Here is a 23071-nt window from a genome sequence, read left to right on the forward strand (position 1 = left end):
GTTGGGGCAGTTGTTATTTTGGGGCGAGTGAAATTAAGTATTTATATAAATTACTTACATATGCACAAAAGGTGTGCAACTCCCTGAAAGACCATCTTTATAGCTGAAGAAACTCCAAACAAAAGCATAATTAACTAAACTAATTCCACTGCAAATTGTGAAGTTTTATTCTAATAATAAAATAAATACCTATTTTATTTCTGTTAAATAAAACTAATAAAATATATAAAAATAATCAAATATAAAAAATTATATCTTATCTCATTCCATCGATTTATTTATTGATTTCTTTGGCTTAGCTATGTTTTCTAAAATCATTATTAAAAATAATTATAATCATAACATAATACTAATATTTAGAATGTAAACATGGCTTTTAAATATGCATACAACAATTTATTGCTAATTTTATAATAATTTCTTTATAATCAATATATTTGTTTGGCCTTTGCTCAACTTTGAGAAGATCAAAATAACAACTGCAATGCTGTATTTGAAGTGCAACTGTACAGAAATACACACAAACAGACATACAAACATGAGTAAACAAAATACGTTGTCAATGGTCTTCCTATTATAGGCGAACCCACCCACAAAATGAATGAGCAACAGCAGCAGCAGCAACAACAGCGGTAAACTTTCAACAGCATTAAGACAATGCACACAATGCAAAGAACCAACCCAAAAAGCGCACGACAAACAACAATTAGCAAACATATACAAACAGACGCCCCGTGACGTAATAGGCAGCAGGCAAGCGCAACAAACAGCAGCAACAACAACAACAAGAGCAACAACAGCAGCAGCAACAACAAAAGCGCAGCAGCCGCAACACACATGCAAACAGCAAAAATGGATACGAAACTCGAACAGAAAACAGAAAAAGAACGCGTCTGCGTCGGCGTCGGCGTCTGCGTTAGCGTCAGCGTCGGACAAACAAATTACACACATTTTCAAATTGTAACAAGATCAATACATTGAGATAAGTCGACTGCAGAGTGAGCGAGAGAGAAAGAGGGGCAGAGAGAGAGCCACAATGCAGCTGAGCATCGGAAGCAACGCAAACTATGCGAATGACAACCAAAAAAAGGCACGTAAAAGTGCAGCATAAAATCCTGACACATTACTTTTACAGTTGTGTAAGGACACGCAGTGGGGGCAACATAAAAGCGTCACCAACTCTGCTACTACTACTACTACACACACGCACACGCACACACATACACACTCGCACTCACAGGCAGGCAGCGACACAAGCGGCTACAGCAATAATGAAACGTTGTGGAATTGGATTGGAACACAACGTCGACCCATTGCCATTTTGTTTGTGTTTGTTTTGCTCCAATTAGCAGGGCAGCTGCGAGAGCAAACACTGCAATTGTTACGCTCTCTCTCGCGCTCTCGCTCTTGCTCTCCGGCTTGCTCACGCTCTACGCGCTCTCAGCACTCATTTACTCAGTTGTGGCGCTGTCGCTTGCGTCATTTTGTGTTTGCAAACACAAAAAGCGACGGTTTGGCGCAGTGCAACTTTTGCTTTTGGCCTGCGCTGGGGCGGCGGTGAAAGCTGCTTGGGAATCCAAACAGCTGCTTGTCGCCTTGTCGCCGTGTCGTATCGCTCAGCTACTGTGTGTGTGTGTGTGTGTGTGTGTGTGTGTGTGTGTGTGTGTGTGTGTGTGTGTGTGTGTGTGTGTGTGTGTGTGTGTGTGTGTGTGAATGTGTTTCATTGTCAGTCGCCCCATTCATGACAGAGTCGACGCCGCTGTCGCCGCTGTCAAAACGCCGGTTGGGATAGGATTCCAGACTTCCCCAAAAGCCAAATATTATTATTATTGCAAGTTGCTTCTCTTGTTTTTCTAAGTGTATTATTTGATTATTTAAACTTGTCCGCTTTTGTTGCTGCCACTTTTGTTGTGTTATTAATGCAAATTTCGAGTTTTTGCTCTCGTTTGAATTTTGCGTAAATATTTTTATGTCTTTGTTTTCGTAGAAATTGTCAAGTTAGTTAAGTCATCGGTGGGCGTGGCTGGAGGAGTTTTATTGTTGTTCTTTCTTTCTTTTTTGCGCACTAATAATACAACAAGGGAATGCAAATTATTTGCCAAGGAAGGCGACTGACCGCCAAAAATAATTTCAAGGAAATATTCTTGCTTACCCCTAATCCCCCTCCCCCCACCCCCCACAAACTATGAGTGTTCAACACGAAATGGAAATTTCCGTATGCGAAAAATGTAGATTGTTGTTGGAACAAAACGGAAATAGTGGGTCACGTTTTAGGGTTGCGACGGTGTGCGAGGAAAACTTTATTATTGCTTGGATTTTCTTACATAGCGGAAATGAAGATATTCAGCTCGTTTCTAACTGTAATTGGATGGCTCCGTTTCCGTTCCAATAGGTCAGCTGAAGGTCGCTTTGCAAAAACAAGATAATTTATTAGCGAGAAATCTCTTCAAATCTTAAACTAAGCAAAGTATATTAAAATAATACTATTTTTTTAAATGCATTTAGATTTCTAACTCCAATGCTAGAATATATTTTTGAAGCTTTCTAATAGCTTAGCTTAAATTGCTGCTGACATTCCTGATAACCTTATCGCGAAAAGTTTAATCAAAAAATGTATAATTTGTTTTTATTGCTTTTTTTCTACGTTTTTTTGTTGCTTTTTTTTGCATTTATTTTTGTGATGTGTTTGAGATTTGCGTTTTTATTGGCAACATCAACATCAAAATACAATAAATAGATCAAACTAATTAAAAAGCACTTACGAGCGCACAATTTGTGCATAAATCTTTCAATATGGCAATCAAATCGTAGAAGAATCCCACAAGAATTTCTCAAAAGCGAGCATTTTAATTAAAGATGAGCGAAGGGTACAAAAAGAAAGAAAAAACGAGAAAACGAGAAAACAAAAGTAGTTCAATATATAATTTGATAAAATTTATGTGTTTTGTGGTGTTTGTGTGTGTTTTATTTTCACACTCGGCAATTGAACGGCATATTTGACCCCAAAAAGAAAAATTAATAAAAATTGAACTAATAAAATGAATGCTGGAAATGCAGTGAAATTCTTTTGAATTGCTGTCGATTTTTTTTTAAATGTGTCTTAAACACCAAATAACGGTCTTTTGCTCAGGATTAGCTTTAAGCACTGGAAGAATTTGCCAGAATTGGTTGGCTGAAGTGAGAACATGAAAAACATGATGAGAGCCCATCGGACATTATCACAACTTTAATGAGCTCCAATAGCGTAATAACGTAAGCAATAACAGCAACGGCAACAACAACAACAACAAGCATAGGAAGCATAGCAGTGGCTAAAAGTTGTTTCTTTTTCAACTCGTTGTGTGTGCTGTGGCCGCCGCTCTCTTTGGCTTGGTTTGGTTTGGTTTGGTTCGGTTGGGGTACGATACGAACGAAAAATGCTAACGAAACGAAAATGCAAAATGTCAATGTCCTCCACTGTACAGTTCAGCGCCACAATTGCGTCGCAGTTTTCGTAGTCGGCACCAAAAGCGCCAAGAAATGTTCTTACGCTCTTGCGGAACGTGGTGGCATTTGGAACAGAGACAGCCGCTCGCTCTCTTGCTCGCTCGCTCGCTCGCTCGTTTGTTCGTTTGCTCTCCTCCGCTTCGCACTGTTCGCAAAATGTACGTAACGTAAGCAAAAGGCGTCGAGTGGAGCGAAGTGCCATTGCCTGTGTGTGTGTGTGTATGTGCATGGGAGAGATAGAGAGATGTGTGTGTGTGTGTGTGTGTTGCGTACTTTTTGTACTACGTATAGTTAAAAAAGTTTCTTGATATCCCAAACGCTGCCATAAATCCACAGCAAATACAAATAATGTCGATCGCTCTTTTTGTTGTTGTTGTTGTTGTTGTTTTGGATTTTGCATTGGACAAGAGCAAGTTTTTTAATAAACGACGTCGTGGCTAACAGCTAAAGAAAGGAACAACAACAACAACAACGACAACAACAAAAGAATGACTTTTTTTTGTTGGCAATAATTTAATGAAAAACGGAAATGCCATATTAGATTTATAGCTTGATAACAACGCAAGAAGTTGCCAACTGCTCCAACTGCATGTAAAACTGAAATGCTGACAACTGTTGTCCGCAACTAGTTTGCCAGCATGTTGCTGTCTACAAAAGTTCTCCAGCATTTCTAAGCAGTTTACCATATAATCCACATGACACTCTTACTCATATCATTTGCATAACGGTTAACGGAAATTTCCTCTTTTTGTTTTTCATTTTACATTTGCATTCTAGTTAAGAATTGGAAACGAATTCAATTCAATTTCAGGCATTCGATATATAGAGTAGATATCGGATGTAAATAAAATTTCCATTCTTCCCTCTAAAATATTCCTTCCTCTTCTTAGAAAACAAATGCAAAATAATGTTTCCGGTTTTTTGATAGAATGCAAGATGATTTGATTATAAATTCGATATCGAATTAAAATTAAACTTTTATTGTGGAAATGTCATCCACAAGCTTCTTTCCGGTTTTTTTTTAATTCCCACAATTCAACAATAGAAAATAAAATCAAAATTCTTTTTTAGACTTATGAATTAAATACAGGATTATTTAAATATGAGGTTGAAATCCGAATAAAACTAAAATTCTATTCATCCAAATATTGTCAACATATCTGCTAAGACACTTTTTTTATTTAATTACTATTATTTATTATTTTTTTATTAGACTAATAATTGAATTTATTAAAAGATGATTTAAATATGAAGTAGATATGGAATGAAAATTAAACTTAAATTTATTAAAGTATTGTCGAATTATCTTCTAAAATCTTTTCATAAAAAAAATTAGATTTGATTTACAACTCTATTAATATTTAATGATTGCTGTAATAAAGTATTTATTTGCTGGGGAAAACTTACGCCTAGTTTCAGAATAAGTACAATCCAATGTCATCGAATACATACCTGCAAATAAATAAAGTAGTAAAACGTTAATAATTTTTGATTGAAAAATAAACATAAAAATTAAGATATTTTTAAGCATTTGAGTTAGTCGAGAACTGGCGACAATTAGATATACTTGTACAGTTTTATGATACTTGTTATAAAAATAAAAAATAAATAATTTAAAAACAAAACAAGAAATGATTTCTTACAGCTGAGCTAAATAAAAGGAAACCTGCCCGAGTAAAAATGCTTACAAATAAAAAGCGAAACTCTCTCAACCAACACAAAGCACAAAGAGAAACCATCAAATGGCGAGACCAACTTGTTGTTGTTGTTGTTGTAATTGTTGTTTGTTGTAATTGTTGTTTGTTGTGTGTGACTCTTGCTGCTGTTGTTGTTGTTGTTGTTGATGCTTTGGTCTCGCAGCTCAGCACGTGTAATCAAACACAATAAGCCATAGAAAATGATCATAAAGAGCGGCGCTGCATAAAAAGCTAATGGAAATAACGAGAGGAAGAGTGGAAAATTGCTATAAAAATACATATATATATATTTGTATATATATATAGATATATAGATAAGTATGCATAGAAAAATAAAGTGACAATAAAGCGAAATGGCAAACAACAAGTGGAACAGCAGCCTGTCAACAACTGCACAAGGCAAAAGGTGAGACCCAAAAATCCTTTTGCACACACAGACGAGCACGCTTGAAAGGGGGAGTAGTGGGCGGCGGTGGCGGAGGAGGGGGGGGGGGGGCGCACTGGCGACAGCGAGTGGCATAAATTAAGGTTCGGGCTCAACATGTTGTGTACCCAACCAATACACAACAACAACAACAGCAACAACAACAACAAACAACAATAACGACCATAACAAAGTCTACAAGTGTCCGCCGCACAGTGGGCTAAAAGTGCACAGTGCTGCGAAAAGAATCAAAATTAAGTTAAATGTTTAAAAATATGTTAGCCTTGCCTGCTTAAAGTTGTAGGGATGTAAAACTTTAATAATAATAATAATAACAATAATAATAATAATAATAATAATAATAATAATAATAATAATAATAATAATAATAATAATATTAATAATAATAATAAAAATAATAATAATAATAATAATAATAATAATAATAATAATTATAATAATTATAATAATTATAATAATAATAATAATAATAATAATAATAATAATAATAATAATAATAATAATAATAATAATAATAATAATAATAATAATAATAATAATAATTGCCCAAAGCGAATTTAAGTGATAAATTCTTTAATAATAATACTTGATAAACTCAATTGAATATTTTTGCAATAACTTTGTATAAATATAATTATAAATATAGAAATATAATTTATTAATATTAGCATTGTCACACCATTAAATTGAAAAGAATCCTTCAATGATTTTAAGTAAAATTGTTATTATTAATCTATTAATTTGCCTATTATTATACAGAGATTATGCCTCTAAATAAACCCGGGGAGGAAACCATCTAAAACAATATTTATAACACGTATTTTGTATTGTTGATTAAAAGAAAAATTAATCACAGAAAATTCAAAAATTGCTTCATATTTTTTATTTATTTTTCAATTCATGTTGGGAGTGTGTTGCACCACTGTGCGACTGGCGTGGGCAATGGAGCAGTGTCAATTTGATGATGTCCTTGCTTTGGCTTCGTACTCGCAACACTTGTTTGTCTCTCGATGTTGCCATGAGATCGCCTCCGCTGCATTGCCAGTACTCCCCACCCCCAGCCCCAGTCCCACCCCCTCGGCGCGTCAGTCAACAACAAGTGGATGGGGGTGGGGGATGAGGCAGGCAGCCTTCTTAGTTAGCATATTTTTACAGTGCGTGTCATTTCTAGTGAAACATGATGTTTTGCTAATGCGACAGATTTACACGACGCTTTTCATTTGATTTGCTAGTTTGTTTAGCAATAACACCCAGTACGACCAACTCCCCCCTGCCACCCTCTCCCCCCTCATCCAACTGCCAATTGCATTCTAAGTCTGTGAGACATTTTAAAGGTAGTTTCAAGTCCAGTAATTATCCGAATACGAACACACCCAAGAAACTGTCTGGTCAGGAAAGTTTCGCTGAATCGCTAACGTAATTAGTATATGCATATATATATATATATATATATATATGTATGTGTATATATAGATATAGTATATGGCCAGATATTAAATGGTAATTTCTACTGGTCTTCGGGTGAAAACAACAGACAAAAACAAAACCATTTCGATATGCGCCATCATAAACAGGTTGCGAGTCGCGTTCAGCTGCGATGAGGTGAGAATATAAAAATGCGTCGTAATACAAAAAATGATTTTGCAACGGTGTCTTAGATAAGCAAACGACTTTACACTGAATATTGTTGCGAAAAACACCTATTTGCAACGCAATCAATTAATCAATATTGCATTTTGAAAGCAGCCATTGCAGATTACAACACAATTCAGCTACAAATCCTGTGATGAATCATGAATATTCTTATGGAAAACTCTAGAATAAATAAATAAATCGAATTGATTTTCATCAAGTTGATTTCATAAAATCTTAAATCATTATTTATTTATTATTATTTTATGTAATTAATGCGCTTTCTTTGCTTTCGACGTAGAATTTGCTCTTAAATCGACTTGATTTTCTCTAAACGTTTTTGAATATCCTTTGAAGTTATTATTATTATTATTATTATTATTATTATTATTATTATTATTATTATTATTATTATTATTATTATGCATGAACTATAATTATAATTTTATTTTAGAGTATTTTGTACATTTTTCTAGAGTCTTTTAAAATTGAATAAAAAATTCAAATCAAAGCAGATATTTCTTAAAAGTATACTACAGAAAGCAGTTATTGGATATAAGCATAAATGAAATTAACATAAATATTTACGAATATTTTAATAAAAATATTAACTAATTTGAATTAATAATTCTACTGTCTTTCGTCAACTTATCAGCGCCATACAAGTTTATATTAAATTTGGTATAATTTTGAGCCTTTCTCCAATTCCTATGCTGATGCGTAAAAATGTTTAAAAATGTATTTATTTATTTATTTATTTTAAAGTTTTTGTTTGTTCAAATTCAAATAATATACTTTTAATTATAAACGATTCTTAATAACTAATTTTTAATTTTACAGAGCTTTCTAACAATTTATTCTTAGCTTAATCTGAGCTATATTTAGATGTATATTAATAACAATTCTAATTCAATCAGCTCAAGATATTTAATAATTTTGTAATAGTTTAATATTTGTATTTAATTTATTTATTTTCATGTTTATAAAAGAGGTTAATGACTTCGCTTTGCAGTTTATTGCACTTAAAAAATATAAAAAAGAAAAGAAAAGGAAAAAGAAAAGGAAAAGGAAAAGCAGATGATCAACGAAAAACGCATCTCGAATTCGGCTCGCATTTTAGAGATACCGATACAGATACAAAGTGCAGGCGGGTCTGGTCTGACAGCACTTGCCAGATACAGATACTTTGCGCCAGATAATGAGTTACTAGCGAGGGCAAAAGTATCTGCCGGATATTAGCAGAAAACAAACACAAGCAACAGCAAAAGCACAACTAGAGCGACAACATGTGTCGCGTCATGGAGACTCGAGCACAGGCACCGGCACCGGCACAGGCACAGGAGTCCTCCTCCTACTCCTCTCTCCAGTTGCCGGAAAGTCATCATCAGAGCAGGAGCGTGTGCAAGGGCTGGGGGCGGGGGAAGAGAGGGATTTGATGTCTGCAGTTCTCTTGTGAATCACAGCGTGTTGTTTCACTTGTTTCACTCCTTTTATTTTTCATTTGTTTTACTGCATTTAATGTTGCATGGCAAATTTAATTTCTAAATTGCAGCTGTTGTCGTCATCAGCAGCAGCAGCAGCAGCAGAACCAGCAGCAGCAGCAGCAGAGCCAGCTGCAGCAGAGGCAGTTTGTTTGGCGTCTGTTGTAATCTTTCCAATACAATCATAAATCATATAAAAAGCCATTTCATCAAGAATGCTTTCAGAGCAGCAAGAAAAGAAACGCTTTGCACAAATTTGGCCAGAAACTTTGACAATCTATTTATCGCTTCTTTGTCATTTTGATATCAATGTTTTCATTTAATGACAAACTTCTTACAAACTACGATTATTGTAAAAATATATATATTTCAGAAAGTGACTTAAAGTAAATTTAAAGTATTCTTTTCAATTAACCATCTGTGTATTCTATAATTCAGAGGAACCCACAAACAATATAAACTTAATTTAATTTATTAATTTAACAAACCAAATAAATAATTACAAATAATAATTTAGAAGTAATTAAAAACATTGTTTTAAATTAAACAACTGTGTATTCTATAATTTAGAGGATCCCACAAATAATATAAATTAAATTTAATTTATAAATGTACAAACCAAATAAATAATTACAAATAATTACAAATAATTACTTAGAAGTAATTAAAAATATTGTTTTAAATTAAACAACTGTATATTCTATCATTTATTGGAACCCAAGTTTAACAAAATTAATAATTACAAATAATTACTTAGAAGTAATTAAAAATATTGTTTTAAATTAAACAACTGTATATTCTATAATTTATAAATAAATAATTACAAATAATTACTTAGAAGTAATTATTAAGTAATGCATTCATTCGTTGATTGAGAATTTATCTGTATATTTTACTTATATGCAAAAATAAAATAATTATTTCTATAAATTACTAATTTTAATTCCCTATTATTCAAAGATTAATTAAACTCCATACTCTAAATAAAAATATAAAAATAGTAAAAAATGATGACTAAACAAATAAGTTGTTGCTTTTTTCGATATGTAATTTAATTACCATATAAAATATCCATAAGTTTCATATATTAAATGAAATGAATATTATCAATAAAATGCTCGATGCACTTACATATATGTAGTGTGTATATATATGTATATGGCTGATCTGACACTTTGAGCATATATATATATATATATATACTTTGAGGCAACACAAAGAAAGTCAAATGACTGACTCATTTATTTGTCTGGGTAATTGTGCATGTGAGTATCTTATGGATACATATTTGCACAAGCATATAAGGTATACATATATATATATATATATATATATATATACATATGCTATCTGTTGATTACACATAAGTAGGACTGCACCTTTGCATTATGGCTGGCCCCAAATTGCATGTTTAATTGCAATAAAAACAAGCAACGCCCACGCCCCAAAAGAAAAAGCAGCAGTGGACGGACGGACGGACGGGCGGGCGGACGGACAGAGGGAGATGGAGGGACGGAGGAAGGAATGGAGGAAAGCAGCGAAGCATTTTCATTAAATTTTCGCACAAGTGAAAGACACAAAACAGCTGCAAACAGTGCAGCGAGGAAAATTAAAATGAAAATGCCAGCAGAGGGGGTAAAAGCTCACATACACACACACACACACACACACACACACGCACACACACAGTGAACATAATGTATGGAGGGAGAAGCAAATAAATGTGTAAAAGTTGTGCAGTTTTGCAGTTGGACTGACTGCAGCCGAAGGCAACTGCAACTGCAACAGCAACAGCAGCAGCAGAGCACATGCTCTTCAACAAGAACAAGCTGAACAATGGCCAGCAATTTGGCAGCGCTTGCCACGCCCAAAACTGACAACAAAACAGGCTCTGATTAACTCAAAGATATGCTGTAATTTGAAATAAGAAAAAATATATTTTATGTAATTGATTTTATAGAGATTTTCGAGACATAATTTATAATCTTTGAAAAGTGATAATTGCCAAAGGTATTGAAGAAGCCACATAAAAAATACACATTAAAAACAATTTTATATATATTTGCAAAGCTAGTTTTAATTATCGGGCATAGATGGAAAATAGTGGTCAGAACTGCATTAGCCACAGTGCCTGACATTCAAAAGGCCAATAAATAATCCGCCTATTTTAATGAGTCACAGCTCTTAAAAAAATAATCAAATGAAAAAAAGAAGTTGTAAACAAAAAAAAATCACGGCCATCGTTTTTTTTATTATTATTTTTTTTTTATGTGCGGAAATTGCAGCAATTAATTTAAATGGCGATCAAAATAAAAAAAACTAGAATAATAATAATTTGATTGTGTTAAGGTTCTTGGATTAGTTGTTATGATTTTTAATTAAAAATAAGTCCAATCAATTTGTAAGCCTTTTGTTTCTGTTAATTGCAAACTGACTTGGAAGGCCTCACAAAAATAATGAGTGAGTCATGTGACTTTTGAATGCTTAGTTTGCTTTCAACGATCGATCGATCGATCGACGATTTGTGGTTCTATTAAACAAGGTCGTCCTAATTACACAGTAACAAAAGTTTTGATATTTATTTTTTAATGTGTAATTGATTATTTAAAGCCACAAACTCTGGCTGTGAAATTACAAAATCAAGAATTGAAATATCCCACTAAATACTTATTTGTATAGGTTTTTTTACATTTCACATTATTATTTAAAATATTTGATTAATTTTTTGCTTTGTCAACGCCTGTCAATGGGCAAGTTCCAGTTCAATTGGCAATGCTGTCAACTACGACAATTCGATAAGTGATTCAATGAATTCAAATGAATATAATCTAGATGACAATAAACAACGAAAATTCGCACAAATTAATAAGCTTTTTTAGTTGGCAACATTTCAAGGGGAGACAAAATGTTAATGCTGGAAAAACATATGCAATTGTGGCAGGAGTTGACTGGGCTGACTGCAAATAAATATATTTAATAATAATTGCTGCAGCTACAAAAAGTGTTTTAATTAATGACCTATTTGCCATTTTGCATAATTAAGACGCAAATCGAATACAAATGCCAATTAAATAGGTGAAAGTTAAACAACATAAACTAATTATAAATGGATTTGCTCTTCAATTCCTCTGCCAGACATTCTTTCGAAATGAAAATGAAATGTGCACTGGACGCTATTGACGGCAACAATCTATCCAGCCATCCATCCATCCATCCAACCACTCCAGACCTCAATTTGAAGCTGAAGCTGAGGCTGAGGCTGAGGCTGATGCATACCGAAAAGTCTGTAGACGGCGCTGACGAGACATAAAACGAAGCGACAGATGAGTTGATGGGCCAGACACAGTCCTCATGCAACAAAAACTATATACAAAGTGTACACAGTATGTGTGTGTGTGTGTGTGTGTGTATGTGTGTGTGTTGTGTATAACTGGCATGTATCATTGTGCCAGATATCTCGTAGCTTTTATTACGCATGGACCCAGACCCAGACAAAGGAGGGAGAAAGAAGCGCACACAACTCGAGTTCTGTAAAGAATGTGCAACATACAACAACAACAACAAGAGCAGCAGCAGCAGCAAGCAACGAGCATGACCTACCCCAAGGCGAAAATTATTATTATTTCTTTTCTTTATATGATTTTCAGTGCTTTTTTTTCTTTTCTTCTTTTTTCTTTATTGCCGGTTGCTGATTGTCGCTTGGCTGGCAAAAGGCATGCGATTTGCCTTTGGCATTATTACTCACTCGCAAACAGTGGAATTTTATACGCATACTGAATCCTGAGGCTCTCCGTACTCCCGTCCCCACACTCATTGTTTCAAACTGCAGAGGCAATAAATGAGTAATGCGCCATTAAACAAAGTTTGCACAATGACAACCCGGCCAACCAATCTGCCGCAAGCCACACTCATTGATTGTATTTGCAATGCACTAAAACTCCACAAATTATATTTATTTATTGTCGACCAATATCAGTCGATTTAGAAAAATACTAACATAAATATAAACAGCATAAATTAAATATAATATTTATATAAACAAAAGAAAATATCGCAGCCAAGTCGGATAATTTGGCACAAAAAAAAGGGAGGGAAAGTGTAATAATATTTGATTTCTCTTTGAAACAAACAATAGAAAAAAGTATGTAAAAAATGAGTAAATACAGCAATTCTTTGAGAGCATGTAAATGTCATTAATATTTTTTAATTTAATAAAATAAATGATTCTCAGAGTTTTTACTTACTATATGAATAGTATTTCAAAATTTTGTTTTTATTTTTAATCATCTTATTTGCTGTGGGAGTTTTTGTTTTAAGATATTGAAAAAAACAGAAATCTTTAACATTTTTCATATATAAAAAAAGGAGAATTTCAATTGCCAAACTCAAATAACAAATTTATCATACTACAAAAGCAGCCCATTAAAAAAATAATAATATTCTTGATGACATCGGACACAACAACCAACATCCCAATTAGCACACACAGTTTTGTAACATTAAAACCAAAAAATAAAAAATAAATAAAGAAAAACACGCAGAGTTAAATGCAATGCGATGCAGTTGAGCATAATTTGCCATTATTTTAATACCGTCACATATCTATGAATTTATCAAATAATCAGACCGTGTCTAATGCCCATCAGAGTGATACTGAATATGAGAGAAGCGAAAAAACTAACAACAACAAACAACAAACTTGGCCATAAAACACTGAGGAACACTGAAAGCCATTTGCCAGCGCACTTGCGGATACAAAGCATAAAGACAAAGGCATTAAATTACACCGAGTCAATCTAGTTGGGCCACCCTGAGAAGGCGACTAGCCTAGCAACCCGACTATTCACTATACAACTTAATAGCCACCACTAAGCTAAGAGCCATGCTCTGCGCTGTGTGTCTCTCTGTCGCTCTAAACTTGATTTCAAAGTTAAACCAACCTTAACCAACATTTATAGACATCAAACGTAGCAAAAAATATGCGGCGCATAGAAGCGAAACACCAACTGCGAAAACTAAAACCAAAATCCACAAAAACACTGAATAGGAAAAATAAACAAAAAATAAAAATAAAATAAAGGAATCAAGCCTACAAAAATTGTAAAGATTTTCGTTTAACTATACCCTGTAAAATTAACAGAATTTATTTTTAAATAACAAACAAAAATAAAAAATAAACTCATCTTTTTTGGGTTTAAATCTTTTCAGTTTGGTTGTTTGTTTTTTTACAGGGTAGCTGGTGGTCGAGCACTCTCGCACTTGTTGTTTTTGGGCTTTTGATTTTAAACTTGATTTGCAAAAATGTGCGTCGAAGGTGAAGTCTTGTTATTGAGGTAGTCAAGTCAGCAGGCAGCGCCGAGTACTCGCAGCAAATGAATGCCAGGCGAAACAAGCAAAATATGATGTTGATGGGGTAATTAAGCAACAGCAACAGCAACTTTTGAGGCTGTAATGAATGAATCAAAAGAGCACAACACCAAAAATTGTAAACGAGCTACAAAAGACCTTGAAAATGGGCCCAGCACCATTGCAAAGAATGGAACCAGAACCAGAACCAGAACGATTATTATTACTTATTGCGACCGGAAAAATGGTGAGGGTGCTGTCTCAAGATTCTGACAAGCTGAAAATCTAAATTATCTCGAAATAAATGGTAAAAGTGCTCCAGTTGAGCGTTACAGACTTGAGCATGCCCTGTACTTTAGTTACTATTCAGTTGGAAAACTATTTTAAATAATTAAGTCAACGTCACAGGGAAATTTTAATTAGTTTAAATTTAGATAAGATTTAAGTTGTCAAATTCAATAGCTGATTTTAAAATGCATTGTTAAACATATAAAAAACTAGATGAAATTTTATAATACTTTTTTTTTGTATATTATATATATATAAATTTTTGTCGAGTCGTTCTCGTTTTTATAAAATACTATCGCAGTAGTTGTAGTAGTCAGTGGACCTCAGTGACTTGGTTTTGTTTGACAACAGTGGCCTAAACTAACCTAATCTAACTCAGAGTAGGGTTGCCATGTCAGTTTAAGCAGCCCTGCTTAGCTTAGAGTTGAAAATGGATTGGATCCACTTTATCAACAGCTGTCGCATGCTGATTATAAATGTTCAAATTGACTGGTTTTCTCTTGGTAATTAACTAAAAATAAATTTAACATTCACTTTAATCAACACCAGACGTTATCGAAAATTTGCATTTTCAGTATTGGAAGTTGAAAGTTTTCCCAAAAGTTTCCAAGATTTTTAATAATACATGTTGATATATAGTTATCTTAGACTCGAACTATCAAAATCATTTAGCAGAATAGGCCATCGTAACTCGACGAGCTGGCTTATAAAATATGTATGAATCGAGTATTGGGTATATTGTCATAAATAGGAAATGGGGTTGTGTCAACAGGCGGACAACAACCGGCCATTATTCAATTAACGTAAATAGTTAATACTTGGACTGACAAAAGAGCAATCAAAAATTCTAAAGACAAACGGCGAACAGCAAATTTGACTACGAATATTCATTATGAATGCGAAAAAACGCCTCGCGTATAAATAGGCCAATTGCTAATAGTTAATGGCTCCTACGCTCTGGCCTAATGAATGTGGGAAGAACGCCAAGTGTGATTGGCCTTTACGTAAGATTATTGAAAAGCCCTTAGCCCAGGGCTACCAGAACGTAGCGTTCAACTTCGGAGCGGGTAATTAGAAGTCGTCCTGCAGTTCGTCTCGCGTCTGGTCAATGGCTGCGGGTATATCAGCTGCTCGGGTTCACATTACAAATGTCGATGATTTGTTAACGGCACAGATTATGAGCGGGAACGGGAACGGGAACGAGAATGAGGATGTCATCGTGAAGGCTGCTCGACTAGCAGATACCCTCGTTGCTTCAACTTGCAAGCTGATGAGCTGTTAGAGTATTTAAATTCTCAGCTATATAGCGACTAAAATTGTTTATCGATTTCTATCGATAATACACTATTGATGTTGTTATTTTATCAAAACTTGAGCACTTTCTTTGACCAAGGGTATTTCGCTTCAAACATAACAAGTATAACGACTTTGAGGGATCATATATCACATTTTGTTTGTGATAAACAACAGGTTCGCAGGCTCCCATATTTAATCAGATTGCTGCTGTTGTTGTTGTTGTTGTTGTTCTAGCGACTGATTGACTTGTCAAGCTATGTATGTGTCTGCAAAGATGTAGGCGCGATTAGGTCTGTGCCACCTGCGTATATATATATATTCATATATATATATGGACAAACATATTGTTTGGTGTTCGTTTTAAGAGCGCCTTAGGCTGACAGGCAGGCGGACACAAGCTGCCTGCCATGCACAAGATATATTACTGTTCCAGCTGGACAAAAGCTGCCTGCTATGCACAACATTACTCTAGCAAAAAGTTGTTATTCATTAAATAAACAATATTTTTGTATATTTGTATGAATTTAAGCACATTTACAGATATATGTAAAAAATCATATAATGCAAAATAATGAAATCGCTGCAAAAGCAAGCAATTTGCAATGAATACAGACAGAGACAAGAAACATAAAATAACAAGCGAATGAGTAAAGTGTGTAATTTTCCAGCAGAATTGAAGATGGTTTTCTTTAGCCAGCGGTGCCAAAGAAACGCCAAAACTGCAATTGCGCTGTCTGCATATAAATTGTTGAGGGGTTGGCTGCAAAAGCAACCAACCAACCAACCAACAACCAACCAACAACCAACCAGCCAACAAACAGCTTAATGGTCACCCAAAGTCGTGTGGAGAAATGCGTCTGATAAGGATACAAATAAAATGCAATCAATTTATTTTTATTCTCTATTTTTTTTTTTCGTTTTTGCGCCAAATACAGCGCTTGTGCATTAGGGACGACAATCTAACAGAGTTGAGCGTCGTAAAAAAGAAAAGTTTTCCATGCGTTGTGGGCGTCAGTGCGACGGGACTTGGAAAATTTGCAGTCCAAAATAAACAAGAATAAAAATAAAAATAAGTATGAAAATGAGCAGCATCAGACGCTTAAAAGCAGGCTAGATATATACAGAGATACAGTTACAAATATGTATAGATATATATATATATATATATATATATATATAGAGGGAGATACACATTCATTATAAAAAAAAAATAAAATAAATCTGTTTACAACATTTGATTGATGCGACCGCCCACGGCTTGACCACGCCCCCAACGCCAATTAGGGCGCACTTTAAATTCAACTTGAGAAATAACAAAGAGCAAAAACAAAAACATAACTAAAAACAACAAAAAAAAAACAATAAAAAATAAAAAATAAATAAATGTCAAGCCATATTCATCATAGGCATGCCACAATCATTGATTCTTATGTAAGCGGCTTATATATATTTTGTCTCTCTCTTCTTCTGGAAAACTGATTTGGTTTTGTTGTTGTTGCTGTTGTTGTTGTTGTTGGGCGTTGTTAAGCTTTCGTGGGCGTTGTTTGTTGTTTGTTGTTTCTCCGGTTGTTTGCTGCTGCTGCTGCTGTTGTTGTTGTCGTTGTTGCTTTAGAAATTATATGAAATTTGCGACGAGGCTGTTGCTAAATGGAAAATATGTGTTTGCAGGCACTTAGTGCGCAAAATAATAGATGCTTTTGTTTTTTAAATACCCTGTTTATATTGCAAAATGTACAGCAAGGGCATGACGAAGTTGTGGAATTGTATGCAACAGCAGAAGGAAGGCAAATTCGATACCATATCTACATATATATGTAGATATCTGTGCTTAAGTATGAACTTAGATTTAAAGATTTAAAATTTATTAGTTTTATTATTAACACTTTCCACTCGTAATTTGAGAGTAGCTGATTTTCTTTTTATGTTAAGCAAATTAACAAATTTCGAACTCTACTAAAAAAAAGGCAATAAATAATTCAGATGGCTTTAATATAAAATTATATAATTGTTTTTGGTGGATTAACTCTTTGAATATAGTCAAATCGAATAAAAATCGCAACAGTATTTCAAATTGATGAAAGTATATATAAAAGATTGATTAATAATTAAAAATCACTTAATCTGGAATATAAATAAATTATAAAAAGTCGTCACTAAACAATTCAAATGAAACATATTCAAGTGAAAAGCCTTTTGTAGCACAACAGTTTTCAGTTAGTTCAGTTATATATATTTGTGAGTACATATAATATATATATATATATATATATATATATATATATATATGTATGTGAAATACATAAAATTTGGCTCGCTGTGCTACCCTTTATTGTGCTCTTTTTGTCAGACACAATCCCAATTGACTTGCAGCTTATGTCAATTGAGCTAAGTCTGTTAAGGTGCCTAATCTTTTCATGAAAAAAGCACAGGAAGTGTTTTCTTCAGACTCCTTTTCTTCCTCCTCTGCAGAAATAATTATTCCTGTTTATTGTTAAAAAAAAAGTGCTAAAGGTTTATAATTTATGGGACAATTTACTCAAAATGATGTTGCTAGCCAAAGGCATATTCGAGACTCACAATTTGCAGCTCAAATAAATTAAATTAATTTTAATTTTTTAAATTATATATCTGATTAGCTGTGACTGACTGACTGACTTAAAATAAATACATTATTATTAATAATTATTTTGATTATTATTATTATTATTATTGGTAGGTTTCAGGCAGATTTATCTCTATCTCCACTGAGCCAATAGCTCCTCAATTAATGAAGGCCAGCATCGAGTTGCTGACAAGTTTTCCTGGGAAATTAATTTTCCTCTCTATTCGACTTGGTCTAGGGTTACATATTCTGGTAAATTGTACTTTGAGCAGTGCTTCTCATTGTCATAGTTCAGCCAATATCTATTTTGGTTCGGGCACTTTGCTGACCCTTCAAGAGACCGCTGAGTAAGCCAAGTTTCCAAGCTTGTTGTTACACATGAATGTGGCTTAAATCATTTTTGATTAAAGCTGCCCCAGAGACACTTGGCCTGCCCGGAGACCTGGTCCGGCTCAGCTGCTGCAGATAGCATGCCTCGTTTCTCATTTGCTGCCTCATTGTGTGTGCGTGTGCCACTAATGAATACATACATTTGACTGTTGCATGTTTGTTGTGATTTGCATAAGCAAAAAACAAAAAAAACCAACAAAAAAACAACAAGAAAAAGAAGAAAAAACATTAATACAATTAATAATAGACAGAGGCCGAGTTATGTAAATAATAAATAACAGTGATTCGCTCAATTTGCATTGCACACATTCGAATTTAATGGCACTTTCCCGGTGCAGGCAGCCACAAAATTTAATGACTGAATCAAGATTTTCACTGCATCATTTTCACTTTTCTTTGATGCGGCAACAGAAAACGAAAGTGAAATAAACCAAAGATGAGAGAGAGCCAAGAGTTAGAGTGGGACAGCAGTCGAGATAGAGTTACGAGTGCAAACGTTTTTTTGGATTTAGGCCTACAAGCACAAGATACACAGTGAAGCCTCGTATGCGAGACTCTCGGCCACGCTGATGAGTTTGGCCTACTTTCACTTTCATTTGGTTTCGTTTCGTTTCGTTACCATTTTTTTTTGTTGTTTGTTGTTTCTTCTTCTTTTTTTTTTCTAGCTAGCAATGCTTTTTCGGGGCCTGGCTTGGCCCGGCCACAGCCGGTTTTTCCAACCATAGACCTACTGACAATGAAATAAAGTTGTTTCATATTTCATGGCAAGTTGAAAAACTGAAACTGAAACTGAAACTGAAACTATTTCAACGGCAGCCAAAGAGAGACAACAAAAACAACAAGCAAAGCCTAAAAATGTTGGCATAGAAAAATGCCTGTAAATTACTCATCAGTTGTAGACAAACCAGCGGCTTTGTGCGGACTTAGAAAACATGGCTTTGTTTGCCGTTTTTTTCTCTCTTTTTTTTTATTATTTTTCCATTAAGTAGCAACAACAAGATCTAGCATTGTATTTGCATACACGTAATAACAGACATTGCTTCGTATTCAGCCATATTTTTAAAGAAAAAAAAAAGAAAAAAAAGAAAAAAAAAAGAAAAAAGTTTTTATTTAGCAGCTAAGCAGTCTATTAATATTTGAATGTTTGAATGTTTTGCTCGCTTTGCTCTCGCACTTTCACTTTTGTCAATCGCAATTAGTGTGGCCAACAGAGAAAAACACAGACGACAAACGACAAGCGACAAGCGACAAACAGCAACGGCAACAAAATGAAAATAAAGTTTCTCATTTTAATTGCGCTCGTCTCAAAATGAGCCTACAACAAAAGCGAAAAAGCAATTTAATTGCTATTGCAACAATTCGTTGTCAAATCAAGCAACAACAACAACAACAACAAACTTAAAAACTTTTAATTGTTGTACACTGCCTGCAAAAAAAAAAAAAACTAAAAAGTTTAGCTTTTGGGCTTACAGATGTTTTGCTGTTTGTGCCCCAACTTGTCGCAACTAATTTAAGTTACAAGCTGCGGCTTACAAGCGGTTGCCTAATTGCCGCCCAAACAACTTGCCCAAAAGTGGCAAAATGCAATGCCAAATTTTGACCTTAAAATGGGCTCAATACACATACTATATAAATTACAATCAAATAATGTTGCTATTATTAACCCATTGCCGGCAACTGTACCTGCTTCGAGACACAGTGGAAATAAAATGTTGGCAATTCTTTTGGGCGATTTCATCATGCTCAATGTGCTTAATATGTGGGCGAATCAAAGATAACAAAACTTGAAAACCTCAATAATTATTTGATTCAATCGATAACAAGATTAGTGTAATAAATTCGCATGGAAATCAAAGGCAGTTTTGGCACAGAAACACTTATCAGTTTAGCTGCGAAAGGCATCAAACTTGGCAATAAATATATATATTTAATAATAGTATATATTTAATAATATAGTTAATTTTAGTTATATTAATTCTTGCAGATACATTTTCGTTTTAAGAGTTTCTTTTTGTCTATTTAAATTCCCAATTGAAACTTGAAAATAAATTTGTCTTATTTATTTCGAGAACTGTTATTATTTAGTCTTCAACTTTAGCATTAATTTATTTAATTTAATTATATTTAAATTTTAATTTATTTAATTTTATTATATTTTAATTTTAATTTAACAGATATCTGAATGCTGCTCATATTTGAATTTAATGAATATATTTTTTCAACAAGTTTAATTCATTTAACATAATTTGTAGAGAGTTTTGCAGTTGTCATATTTTCCAACCGTTAATAAAACTCGAGAGGTGAAAGACTCCCACGCAGCCAGTAAAATCAGCAGTAAATAAGCAAAAAAATGTATACATAAACCAAGGCACATTTTGGGCAAATCAAATCATGAAATATGCCGCAAAATTTCTACTTGTCGCTCGGTTGAACTAATATAAAAAAGTCATAAAATCAATTTCAATCAAAAGACGAACACACAAAAACAAAAGAATCGAAATATCAAAACAAACTTGAGATTATTATGTGCGGCGAAACGATGTCGTCGAGCGAGAAGAACAAGAAGCAAAAAAATGAGCATTGCCACAAAAAGCAAAAGCAAAAGCAGCAAAAGCAATTTGGAAGCCATAAATCAAAGGCCGAAATATGTGCAAAAATATTTGTGAGCAAAATAGCGAGCAGAGAATCTCTCTCTCTCTCTCTCTCTCTCTCTCTCTCTCGCTGAAGAGAAGGTGTCGCCCCTTCGATTGAGATACATTTGTATCTGGAGTAGTTTGTCGCTACTTTTGTACTAAACGACCAGAACCAGAACGTGCAATTAATGATTGCTGATTTCTGTGCGTGATGTCGCAATATTCAATAGGCTTCTAATGACTCGCCCATGCGCCCCTCAATCCATCTGTGCCAGTCTGCAAAAGCAGTTAACTTTTTTGTTTAGTCTAGACCAGTTAAACTTACAAACATCTCTTTCTGCACAGCTACTGCAGGTACTAAATTGTGTATCTCATCTGTATTTTTTTTGTTATATTCTCTTTTTTTTTTGTCACATGTGATGTGTGTTTTTCCGCTGCCTTATAGACATCTTGACAAGTTTGCCAAGGAATCTTAACGAGAGACCAGACGTAGTCGAGTGGAATTTTGGGCATGCTTAAATTAGCAGAATCACAATTTGAGCATTTTTTTGAAGAGATTTATGCCCATGTCGAATGCTTTTCTTATTAACAAATAATTGTCATTGAAAATTATTGTTAACAGCTGGTTGCAAAACACTCTTTTATCAACATTGCCATATAAAAATATCAGAATCGTTTACAGAGAAATTAATTCATTATTTAATTTGAATGCAATATATTTGTTGAATAAAAAGTTAAAAGTAAAGTAGAATTAATTGGTGCGTTATATTTTTCTGAATGAATGATACAAATCAACTTGAATAAATATTAATATTAATATTTAAATATTAATTAAATATCTTAGCGAACACTGAGTCTATCAATCAATCAATAAACATTCATTTAAATCTATGTACAATATAAAAAAAATTTCATAAAAAAAAGCGAGAAAATAAACAGGTAAAACTATTCGTGCATATTTTAATGCAAATTTCCAATTCAGTGAGGCAAATATAAAGCGCTTAATTTAAGGCATATAAATATTAAATATTAAATTGCAATATTTTTTTACATAAGTTACATACTTATTATTATTATTATTATTATTATTATTATTATTATTATTATTATTAATATTATTATTATTATTATTATTTTATAGTTAAAAATTAAGCTACTTAAAATATTTGAAATTATTTTAAGCAACGCAGAGAAACCTGACTTGATTCACTGTTTGTATTTGGTAGTTAATTAATTTCTTTGCCTCACGAATTAAAGTGAATTAAATTCGAGAAAATGTTAACTGAATGTGAATTGTAATTTCTGAAGTAGTCATTCAGCTTAATGCTACTTTTGTCTCATTGCAACTCAAGTTTGCTTTGCAGCACTTACCCTGCATTTTCGGCTGCAGCAATTGACATCTGTTGTTGGGGCTCATCTGTTAGCTGCAGCGTTAGATGTGCCCGTTGTTGTAGTTGCTGTTGCTGTTGTTGTTGCTGTTGTTGCAGTTGTTGTTGTTGCTGCTGCTGCTGTTGCTGTTGTTAATGTAGTCGTTGATTTGAAGTCCAACTGTTGGTGCTACACACACAGAAACACAGAAGAAACGCGCCACGGAACGTAAATGAAACAAACTGCAAAGATAGAAAAATAAGAGAAGCGAGTAGCATTTTTATTAGCATTTTTCTACAATTCTTTTGTAATATGTTTTATGGCATTATTTTATTTTGCTGAGCGCACAAAACGTTGTTCGGCTTGACACAAGTTGCCACACTCGACACACACACACACACACAGAC

At 33.7% G+C, this 23071-nt stretch overlaps 1 long non-coding RNA gene across 1 annotated transcript in view; it reads right to left on the reverse strand.

The window, feature by feature from the left end:
- LOC116805738 overlaps positions 1-23071 on the reverse strand; it is an 82769-nt gene that overhangs the window by 36555 nt on the left and 23143 nt on the right. The window contains exon 2 of the long non-coding RNA XR_004365367.1: positions 22668-22906. This is a non-coding gene — a long non-coding RNA (uncharacterized LOC116805738). The remainder of the gene's footprint in view (positions 1-22667; positions 22907-23071) is intronic.

This window comes from Drosophila grimshawi, unplaced genomic scaffold, assembly GCF_018153295.1.
Source record: "Drosophila grimshawi isolate 15287-2541.00 unplaced genomic scaffold, ASM1815329v1 contig_1377, whole genome shotgun sequence".
Classification (NCBI taxonomy): domain Eukaryota; kingdom Metazoa; phylum Arthropoda; class Insecta; order Diptera; family Drosophilidae; genus Drosophila; species Drosophila grimshawi.